Source organism: Chelonia mydas, chromosome 1, assembly GCF_015237465.2.
Source record: "Chelonia mydas isolate rCheMyd1 chromosome 1, rCheMyd1.pri.v2, whole genome shotgun sequence".
NCBI classification, from domain to species: domain Eukaryota; kingdom Metazoa; phylum Chordata; order Testudines; family Cheloniidae; genus Chelonia; species Chelonia mydas.
Genome location: NC_057849.1, coordinates 122607850 through 122617022, shown reverse-complemented (window position 1 = coordinate 122617022; position 9173 = coordinate 122607850). Strand labels below are relative to the sequence as shown.

The 9173-nt window shown below is 40.9% G+C and overlaps 1 long non-coding RNA gene across 2 annotated transcripts in view; it reads right to left on the bottom strand.

The window, feature by feature from the left end:
- Positions 1–3071: 3071 nt before the first annotated feature.
- Positions 3072–9173, bottom strand: part of LOC119565214 — a 49959-nt gene continuing 43857 nt past the window's right edge. For both annotated transcript variants that reach the window (XR_005223858.1, XR_006284461.1), the window contains exons 2-3: positions 3223–3325; positions 3072–3118 (exon numbers count right to left, since the gene is read on the bottom strand). This is a non-coding gene — a long non-coding RNA (uncharacterized LOC119565214). The remainder of the gene's footprint in view (positions 3119–3222; positions 3326–9173) is intronic.

Here is a 9173-nt window from a genome sequence, read left to right as displayed (position 1 = left end):
GGCTAGATTTTTTTTAATGTGTAAGGTGGAGATTATTTATGAAAGGAAGCTTTCTTTCTCTAGGTTTGGCTTAGGTGTCAAAATACATTTTAAATGGATTTACTTCTGAGCGATTCGTGTGAGGCAACCACTTTTGTTTGTCTGGGAAGTGCCTGCTCCTGATTGTTTGAGTTAGTTTGTTTGTTTTGAAATAAACCAATTCACCAAATGTTGATTCATAGATTTTTAAGGCCAAAAGGGAGCATTGTGAGCACTAGTCTTACCTGCTACATAACACAGGGCATGCTATTTGCCCAGCTCAGCGAAGTATAGTTAAATTGGAACAACTCGTAGAAAGATATCCAATCCTGATTTAAGAACTCTGTGTGATATTGAAGTTACAACATCCTTTAATAAACGGTTTGAATGATTAAATTCCCTCACTGTTAAAAAGTTGAATCTTACTTCAGTTTTTAACTGATTTGGGACAGTTGAATTGTGTTAGGGAGTTAAGACTAATAGCAACAGCTAATAACCACCGTTTGTATCTTGGTCAAAAGAACAGTGGGCGACGAGGTAGTAAAGGAGAAATCTCTCATTCGTCAATTAGGATTTGACACATTACAATGTAGATTTCCAATGGTGGTACGTAGCCATATTATCACTTACTAGACATCCCAATACCAGGAAATTTTGGAGGCCCCAGTTTGTTGCTCTTCAGAACTTTGTCACAGTTGCCTTATAAATTTGTTTGACTCAAGAGAGTAAGAGGAATCAACCTCAATGTGAAGGAGGATCATACTGAGTAGCTTTGCTTATAGGTCTTCCCACACACTCCATGCCTTTGGACCGGAAGCTGCTCTCAGTTACACTAGAACAGTGGTTCTCAACAAAGGGTACACATACTCCTGGGGGTATGCGGATGTCTTCCAGGGAGTTCATCAACTCATCTAGATATTTGCTTAGTTTTACAACAGGCTGCATGAAAAGCACTAGCAAAGTCAGTACAAACTAAAATTTCATACAGACAAAATAAGAAAGTCAGCAATTTTTCAGTAGCAGTGTGCTGTGACACTCGTAGTTTTATGTCTGATTTTGTAAACAGGTATTTAAGTGAGGCGAAACTTGGGGTATGCAAGACAAATCAGATTTGTGAAAGGAGTACAGTAGTCTGGGAAGGTTGAGAACCACTGCACTAGAACACAGCTGAAGTGGTAACCCTTCCTTCAAATGGAGTTATTCCATATGTTAACTGGTGTAACTGAGAACAGAAACTGGCCCTTTAAATATTGAGGTCTTTTAATTTCATTATAGTACAGTTTAAAAGTTTATTTTAATTTATTGTGGTTATATTTGAGAAATAGATTCTATCTGGTATCAATTATCCTAAATGATGTTGGAGGAAAAAAACTAATTCAGAGAGAATTTTCCAGCTGAACCTTATAAAATACAAACAATTCCAAAGAAGCACCAAAACAGACAGGAAAGTTATACGTAGACAAATTGTCAGCAGAGGTTTCAAAGCCTAATGTCAGTTGCTAGAGATACAGTAGTTGAAGATTGATCAACCTTTCAGAATAATTAACAGGAGAAGATTGTTCTTAATCAAAAGGTTGTGACTAGAGCAAACAACATCATTATGAGGTCAAAAATGCTAGCAGGCCAGGAAAGGAGACTGTGCTCCCAGAGATTGAAGAGAGGAAAAGCTGGGTATAGAAGAGATTTGGGGTTGTTAAAGATCTCTTTAGAGCATGCAAGAAATCACAAACAGCTGCTGGTGGCTGATTTTGTGGGATGTTCAGTGTCTCACTCTCAGCTCCCACTGAAATCAATGGCAATTGAGAGTGCTCTGCACCTTTCCAGATCAGACCTGAGTGACAATGATGATAGTCATTCTTTTCTTTTCCCCATTGTCATTTTCCAAAATGTCTGTATATGTTTATGAGAATGTTGACTATTTCCTTTTATTTATAATTATGGCCAAAAAGCATTTCCTTTACAAGAGCCTATTTTCAAGCATTAATAACTTTCTGAAATGGTCACCACTTGGGCTGATATCTTTCAGGTTTATTCCCAGCACACAGATGATGGTTTTGTTGTTGTTGGGCTGGTTGATTGACTTTGGTGAAACTCCATGTCGAGGTTTTTTTCTGATATCTGAGTGAAAGCACGAATCATAGTCTTATTCTACATCACAGCCTAGCAAATTCCCACAACTAGAAAGAGACATGGTTCTTACCCTCATGAGATTATGATTAAGACAAGACAAACAAATAAAAAGGCAAAACACAAGCCAACAGTTTACAATGGGAAGGGATTATACTTTTCACTAGTTAAGACATTTTGCACATCTGTTTCCCATTCCATATATACACACATTGACAATTCCAAAAAAATAGACGTAAGGGGCCTGCTTCTGCTCTCACACTGGTTTTATACTGGGCGTAACTCCATTTACTCCAATCACATTCTTCATGATTTACACTACTGAGAGATGAGAATCAGACCCAAGACACTTAAGATTGCTATAGGCTTAATCCTCAGTGAGGACTAGTGAAAAAATATATTTGGGGAAAAAAAGTTTACAAATAATGATTGTAGAAGCCTTTGGAGTAGCCTAGTGCACTGCACGCTACTAACATTTGAACAGCATAATGAGGTGCAATGCTGCAGGCATGTGCACACAGTCAGTCTGGAGCATTGCAGGTTGAATATAGTATTGCTAACCCCACGCATTCAAAAATATGAACCAGGCTCCAAAATATCATGAAATTGTGTTATTTAAAAACTATTTTGCTTTTTTGTGATTTTTAAACCATTTTGCTGTTTATTTGCGTTCTGGTTTTTGAGCCTCTAGGCTTCACCTTTTCAGGCTCTTTTCCTGAGCCAGTAGGGCTAGAAACTTACATTGTTAAAAAACAAAAGCTGAAATTCTCCTGTTATCACCTGATTCCAGGAATTGAGGCTCTCAGAAAACTCCAGATATCACAAGGCTCTCAATAACGTCAGAAGATTTGGCAACACTGAATACAGCGGTGTTTTGTTTCAGTGATTACATAGAGTGTAAGGTCAGACTCCTTTCTTCTTCTTCTTCTTCTTCTTCTTCTTCTTCTTCTTCTTCTTCTTCTTCAAGAAAAAACTGCAAAGATGTTACATGTTTAAATCTATGTAATGCCATATTATGGTTCAGATTTTACACATATAAAACCAGGACATTCAACATTATGGCTCCTGCCATATTACCTGCACTGATTTCTTTTATGATTATAGTTTTTGCGCTGTGGCAGAATGTAGTAATGCTCCTTTGAAGTGCTGATGTTCCATCTGGAGTTTGAAGGTGATGGACCTGGAAAATAGGAAAGCACTGGAAGGTTCTGATTACCTCAGAGATTGCCTCTTGTGTGATATTACAGCCATTGAAATAATCTGAGATGCCTGAGCTAACACCCTGTGGTTTAATTTTGAAGTGACCAGAAGTGAGGTGCTCTCAGTGAGGGATCCTCCATTACAGAGTTTGTCTCCTGCCTCAGTTAGTCATAGCCCAAATCTGTGGACCTTCAAGTCACATTGGAAGGGTCATTTTTCTCCTAAGCTTCTCCTAGGAGAGAGGTTGTAGGTCTGGGAGAATATATTATTGTTTTCGAACAGGGGCCTGAAATGTTGCTGTTAGGCTAAATTACTTCTACATGTGTCTAGAACACTGGCACATTTGTGAAATACTGAAAATTGACTGCAATCCTCTTCTTCAGCAGTAACTTACTCCACATGAAGTCCCACTGAAGTCGATGGGACTACAGTATACTTCCGTTTATCCAAAACCCTATTATCCAAACTTTCGCATTATCCAAATCTCTTCCTTGTCCCCCAGTGTGAGATATACACCCTCTGCAGTGTGATCTCTTTTTCTGGCAAGGACTGTGAGGAGGATGAGCCCGTGGTTGAGTGGGAGGCCACCCCTGCTGGTGAATGGCTCCTGTGGAGGTGCAGGGAGCCCTCTGTAGCCCATCATCACAGGAGAGAGTGAGCAGGGCCATGACAGTGGAGCTGCCGCAGGGCTGGCGACACTCAATCCCTGCCGGCACAAGCTGCAGGGAAGGCTGTGGTCCTGGTGGGGCAGAGCAGAGTCTTGACCAAAGGGTCTCTGCTGTGTCCTGCCTGGACCTCAGCCTCCTCTGCTCCCCTGCACACACCCCTTGCATCTTCAGGGACTGGGTGTTACTGGCCCTGCAGCAGCACAGGGAGCCCTCTGCAGTCCTGCTGTCATGGGAGTGAGTGAGCAGGACACAGCAGAGACCCCTGGCTAGGACTGGGAGGAAGAGGACAAGCCTCTGGGTACAGGGAAAGCCATCCCATTGCTGAATGGCTCGATTATTCAAACTTCTAATTATCTAAATATAATCTGTGTCCCCCATACTATTCAGATAATCTGGCATATACTGTATTTGTAGAGTACAGCATGACAAATATGGCAATATCCAGCAATATCTTTGGGATATCTTACTGAATTAAATGTATGTGTCACTGTGGGCCAGGGATCGTATGTAATTCCATGGGGGAGGGGAACCAACAGCCCTCTGGGAGCTAAGAACAGTGTGTGGGGAGAGTGATTTAGTCAAATTCACTCAGGTGGTAAGACCTCCAGAGAGGCCCCACCACCTGGAGAGATGTGCATATACTGGTTCAAACTGGATTCACTAGAGACCAAAAGACAAAAGGAAGGACTTTTGAATAAATAACCTTATTTTAAATTGACTTATGGCCTTTGTTCTGAGCCAGCAAATGGACAAGACCTTCAGACCAAGGGAAGGGACTGACATTGACCAGAGCCCTTGCTGGAGATGGGGATGGAGGGGCGATCTCTGGTAAGCTTACTAGCATGCATATAGGCTTTTTTTTAATATGTTTTCTCTGTAATGCTTTTATCTTAACAATAAATGTACTTGCTTAGAAAAAGCGGTGTGGTAACTTATCATCATGGCTATTACACTGTTTGTAGCCTCAGAAGATAAAGCATAACAGGCATGCTTAGGCAGTCTGACTTGCTGGGGAATTCTCAGTGGAGGCAGGGAACTGTGAAGCCTGGAAATACCTCAGTGAGAAGGGAGACAGAGACAGGTCTCTTCCCAAGAGAGGTGATGGCTGGGGATCTGGAAGTCTGAGAGTGGGTGCCATTGCTGGATCATGGAGGGGGAATGCAGATGTAGTTTTTCTGAGGTGTGACATACAGTAGTACCAAACATAAATAATGGTATCATAATCTAGCACAATATAACTATGATTTTTCCTGGTATACAAGGCATGTGAGTTACAGTGGATAACCTTTAGAAGCTTTCTTTCACCTTTCTAACTTTGGAATAAGCTACTACTGGCATAAGCAGATGTTTCCTGTTCCTAGAATTCGGAATACTGCTAGTACCAGTCATATTTGATCCCAGACTTAAAAGGTAAAAGAAAACATTTTAAGAGTGCCCTCTGCCGCAGCAAAGCAAATGCAACTTAATGGCCAATTTGCGACAGCATAACTCACTCTGTGTACCACTTTGCAGTACAGTAATAATCAGTATATTTCAAAACACTTTACAAGCATCATTAGCCTCTTTTACAGAGAAATTAAGTGACTTGGCCAAGGTCATCTAACAGCAGAACTGGGAACAGAACCAAGGTCTCTTGAGTCTCCGTCCAATGTGTTAGCTACTAGGCTACACTACTTTACTGAAATGAGTGGGACCAGTCAAGGAGTAAATTCCTTCTCTGTATGTGTAAGGGCATCCCAGTTGATCTATAATGCCCTAATAATGTGTCCATTAATACAAAATACTACACATGCACGAGGGGGACAAGTTCTAGTGGCTGTGATCCTTGACTCACAAGGCAGTTTTCATGAACTAGATTCTGTCCAACCTTTTCTAGGGTGAAGCTACTCGCACCTTCCTCTCCTTTACACACCTATATATGGCACTTGGTTATTTTCATCCTATTCTCAGGGACATCATGCCTTTACTCACATTCCTTTGTCAGGTCCTACCTTGGAAATTTTGACTCAGGATATTGGAAATGGACTCCAATGGCAATGGCTAATTCATATTGGCAAATTCAGAACCTTTTGGAAAGTCATGAATTCTGTATTTAAAAAGAATATAAGGGCCAGATCCTCAGCCATGGGTAACTCTCTTGAAGTCAATAGAACTACCAATGGAGGATCTAGCCCACAAATCCTTGAGGTTCAAGGTCCATTCTGTTCTGGCAAAACACATGTTTGGAATGCTACATTTTTTTTTTAACCTCAATGTAGTCCTACCAGCAGTACAAGGATTACTTTTACACAGGATTCTTTGTTTGCATAGCACTTGCTCCCACTTAGTAAGAAATACATTTTTTTTTTTCAGATTAAATTTCCCTTGGAAAACAATGAGTTTAAATTAAGGGGAAAATGTTTCATGAAACTCTTTTTTTTCAAAAGGCAGAATTTAAAAAAAAATCAAGAGCATTTGCATCAGGCTCTTTTCTGTGTGTGTGGGGTGGGGTGGGGGGCAGGAATTTTGGGTGAATTGTACTCCCTAGAACTGTGTGTCAAGGCATCCTCCACTCATCCCACACATGCTAAAGGGAACAACTACCTTTGTATGCCACTGTTCCCCTCTGCCCTACATACCATGAAGGAGCTTTCATAGGTCTGGGTCTCCATGATTAGGAAAGGAAGAAAGCTATGCTAGATGCATCAAGGGAATTTGCACCAGTCTCACAGAGAAGGCTCAAAAAGGAACCTGTGTTAAAATTCTTTTGAAGTTTCTCTTTCTCAGGGGAGCCCCTCTGAAAATAGGGCCTGGGATAACTACAGGCTGACAAGTCACCGTTAACATTGCTGCATGGAGATCAGGAGCCAATGCAGAAGTAGAGGGATTCCACATCGGTGGCTCTATGCCTTCAGCAGATTCTTCTATGATTCACCCCAATCACAGCAGATCCTTGGTTGTCAACTCCCCGACTTATTTAAAGTGAGGTAAGTCTACCCTCCTTACCCCTGTAGAAAGAATGTGGAGGAAACTCTGCAAGAGGAACCTTGCAAAATTTTTCTTCCTACCATGGATTTTTCAGAGGAAGTTATGAATGAGCCCTTTTTAAACAAGGTCAACGTTATGAGGCTTCGCTCTGCAGTACTGCTTCAGGCATCCGCTAACTTCTTTCTAACAAAAGCCACTAACAGAACTCTTGCTATGCACAGTCCTGGCTCTAAGAATCCAACAGATCATTCAAATAATAATAAGGCTTGATCCTATTCCTAATTACCTCAATGGCAACATTTTTAACACTTTAGTGGTAGCATGAAGCTTTGCACTTAATGTCTTTCATCTGAGGATTTCAGAGTGCTCTACAAACATGCATTTGTTCTCACTAGAGGTGCTGAAATATTCATAGCTAAATACAAAACTGCTTTAAATTCAAGGTTGTATTGCATTTTGTTTTGACCTCAAAAATGGGCCCACTAGCATGGAGAATCTCACTGTCATGAGTATTTGACCTGCCCCCTTTCCCAGAGAGAATGGCCTCATTTTTAAGCAAAATAGAATCTGTTTGCTAGATAATATGTATGAAATAGGCCAGTTTTTTTTTTATGCCAAGATAGCTTTTGAATTGAAAACATGAGAATTCACGAGTTTACATGTCTTTAAGCAAAAAGAGTTCTTTGACTGGAACCTGAAGGGAGTTACAACATGTATAAAATAAAATCATTAATAGTTCCCCCATAAAATTCCACAAAACAAAAATGACGAGTTTCTTACAACTTTAATCCTGTGATGCACAGGAGATCAGACTAGATGATCTGGTGGTACCTTTTGGCCTTAAGCTCTATGACTCTCATTTCCATAAAAAGCCTCTCAGAAAGTCAAATGAGAACAGTGTAGAGGGGGAAAAGCCTAACCTTTTGTGTATCTAACTAAAACCTTTTTATTTATGTATTTTTTAAATTGGGCCAAACTCATACTTGATGCAACTCCACTGATGTCAATGGAATTACTCAGAGATGAATTTGCAAATTGTAATTACGGCTGGCCTACACTTGACAGTTATGCCCCTATAACTATGTCAGTTAGGCATGTGACTTCTTACTGACATAGTTATACCAGTACAAGCCCTAGTGTGGACACAGTTATTCTGGTAAAAAGGTGCCTTGTATTGATATAACAGTATAACTTTCTAGTGTAGACGAGGCCTTTATTTGTAGAGATTCAATGAGATCTTTACTCTTAGCAGGTCTTAATCAGTCGAATAAGGGCAGGTGTCACTAATTCCTGATTTCTTAGTAGTCACTTACTGAAGAAAAATATCCCTCTCCTGCTGATGTCAAGGCTGACTTTCATAAAAAGGAACTAATATGTATAAGCTGCAGACTGTGCTTTAGGGGTGACCTTTGAGCGAAGAAAAGGAAAAGAGAAGGATAATGAGGAAAATGCTCACTATTTTTTGGTCACTCATCAGATACATTAGACGGGATAAAAGAACAGAAAATAGTTGTTGTAGGCATGCTTTTGCTAAGTCTAGTTGTTCGCTATTCATTTCAGTTTTAATGGCTCAATAAGTTGTGTAACCAGCACAGGTTATTGTGCTTTTAATAGTGATATTTCCTAGACCAGTGGTTCCCAAACTTTTTTACTAAGGCAGCCCACCAAGTGCATTTTGTCTCTTTTTTGGAACCCACCATTATCTAGCTAGCAAGAAACTACTATTTACTATTTTTAAATCCTATCACTGTGCAACAACATTGATTTTGTGTTAATTTAATAAAAACATTACTGTAGTAAGGCAAAGTAGCCTACACTCACTAAGTATTGCTATCAGATCCCAGCATGCCATGTTTTAAAAAAATCCTGAGACATGGGCAAGGCTGGATTAAGGCACACGCAAACTAGGTACATGCCAAAGGCCCAAATTTGGCATCGGGGGTAGGGGGGGGAATTCATAGGCCAGTGTCCTCCTTCTACTTTGCCACTTCCTCCTCCTCACCCCACAAAGGAGGCTCTGAGCACCCACAGCAGCACCCTCTGCCCCAACACTGCAACCATAATCCTGGCCTGGTGCGGAGGGGAGGCCCCAGGGGCAGGGGGGAGAGGAAGTTGGAGAGTGAGCCTGCCATGCACTCACCCTGCAGTGGTGGCTCCTGTCCCGCAGGTGGGGTCCAGCTCCCCACTTGGTGG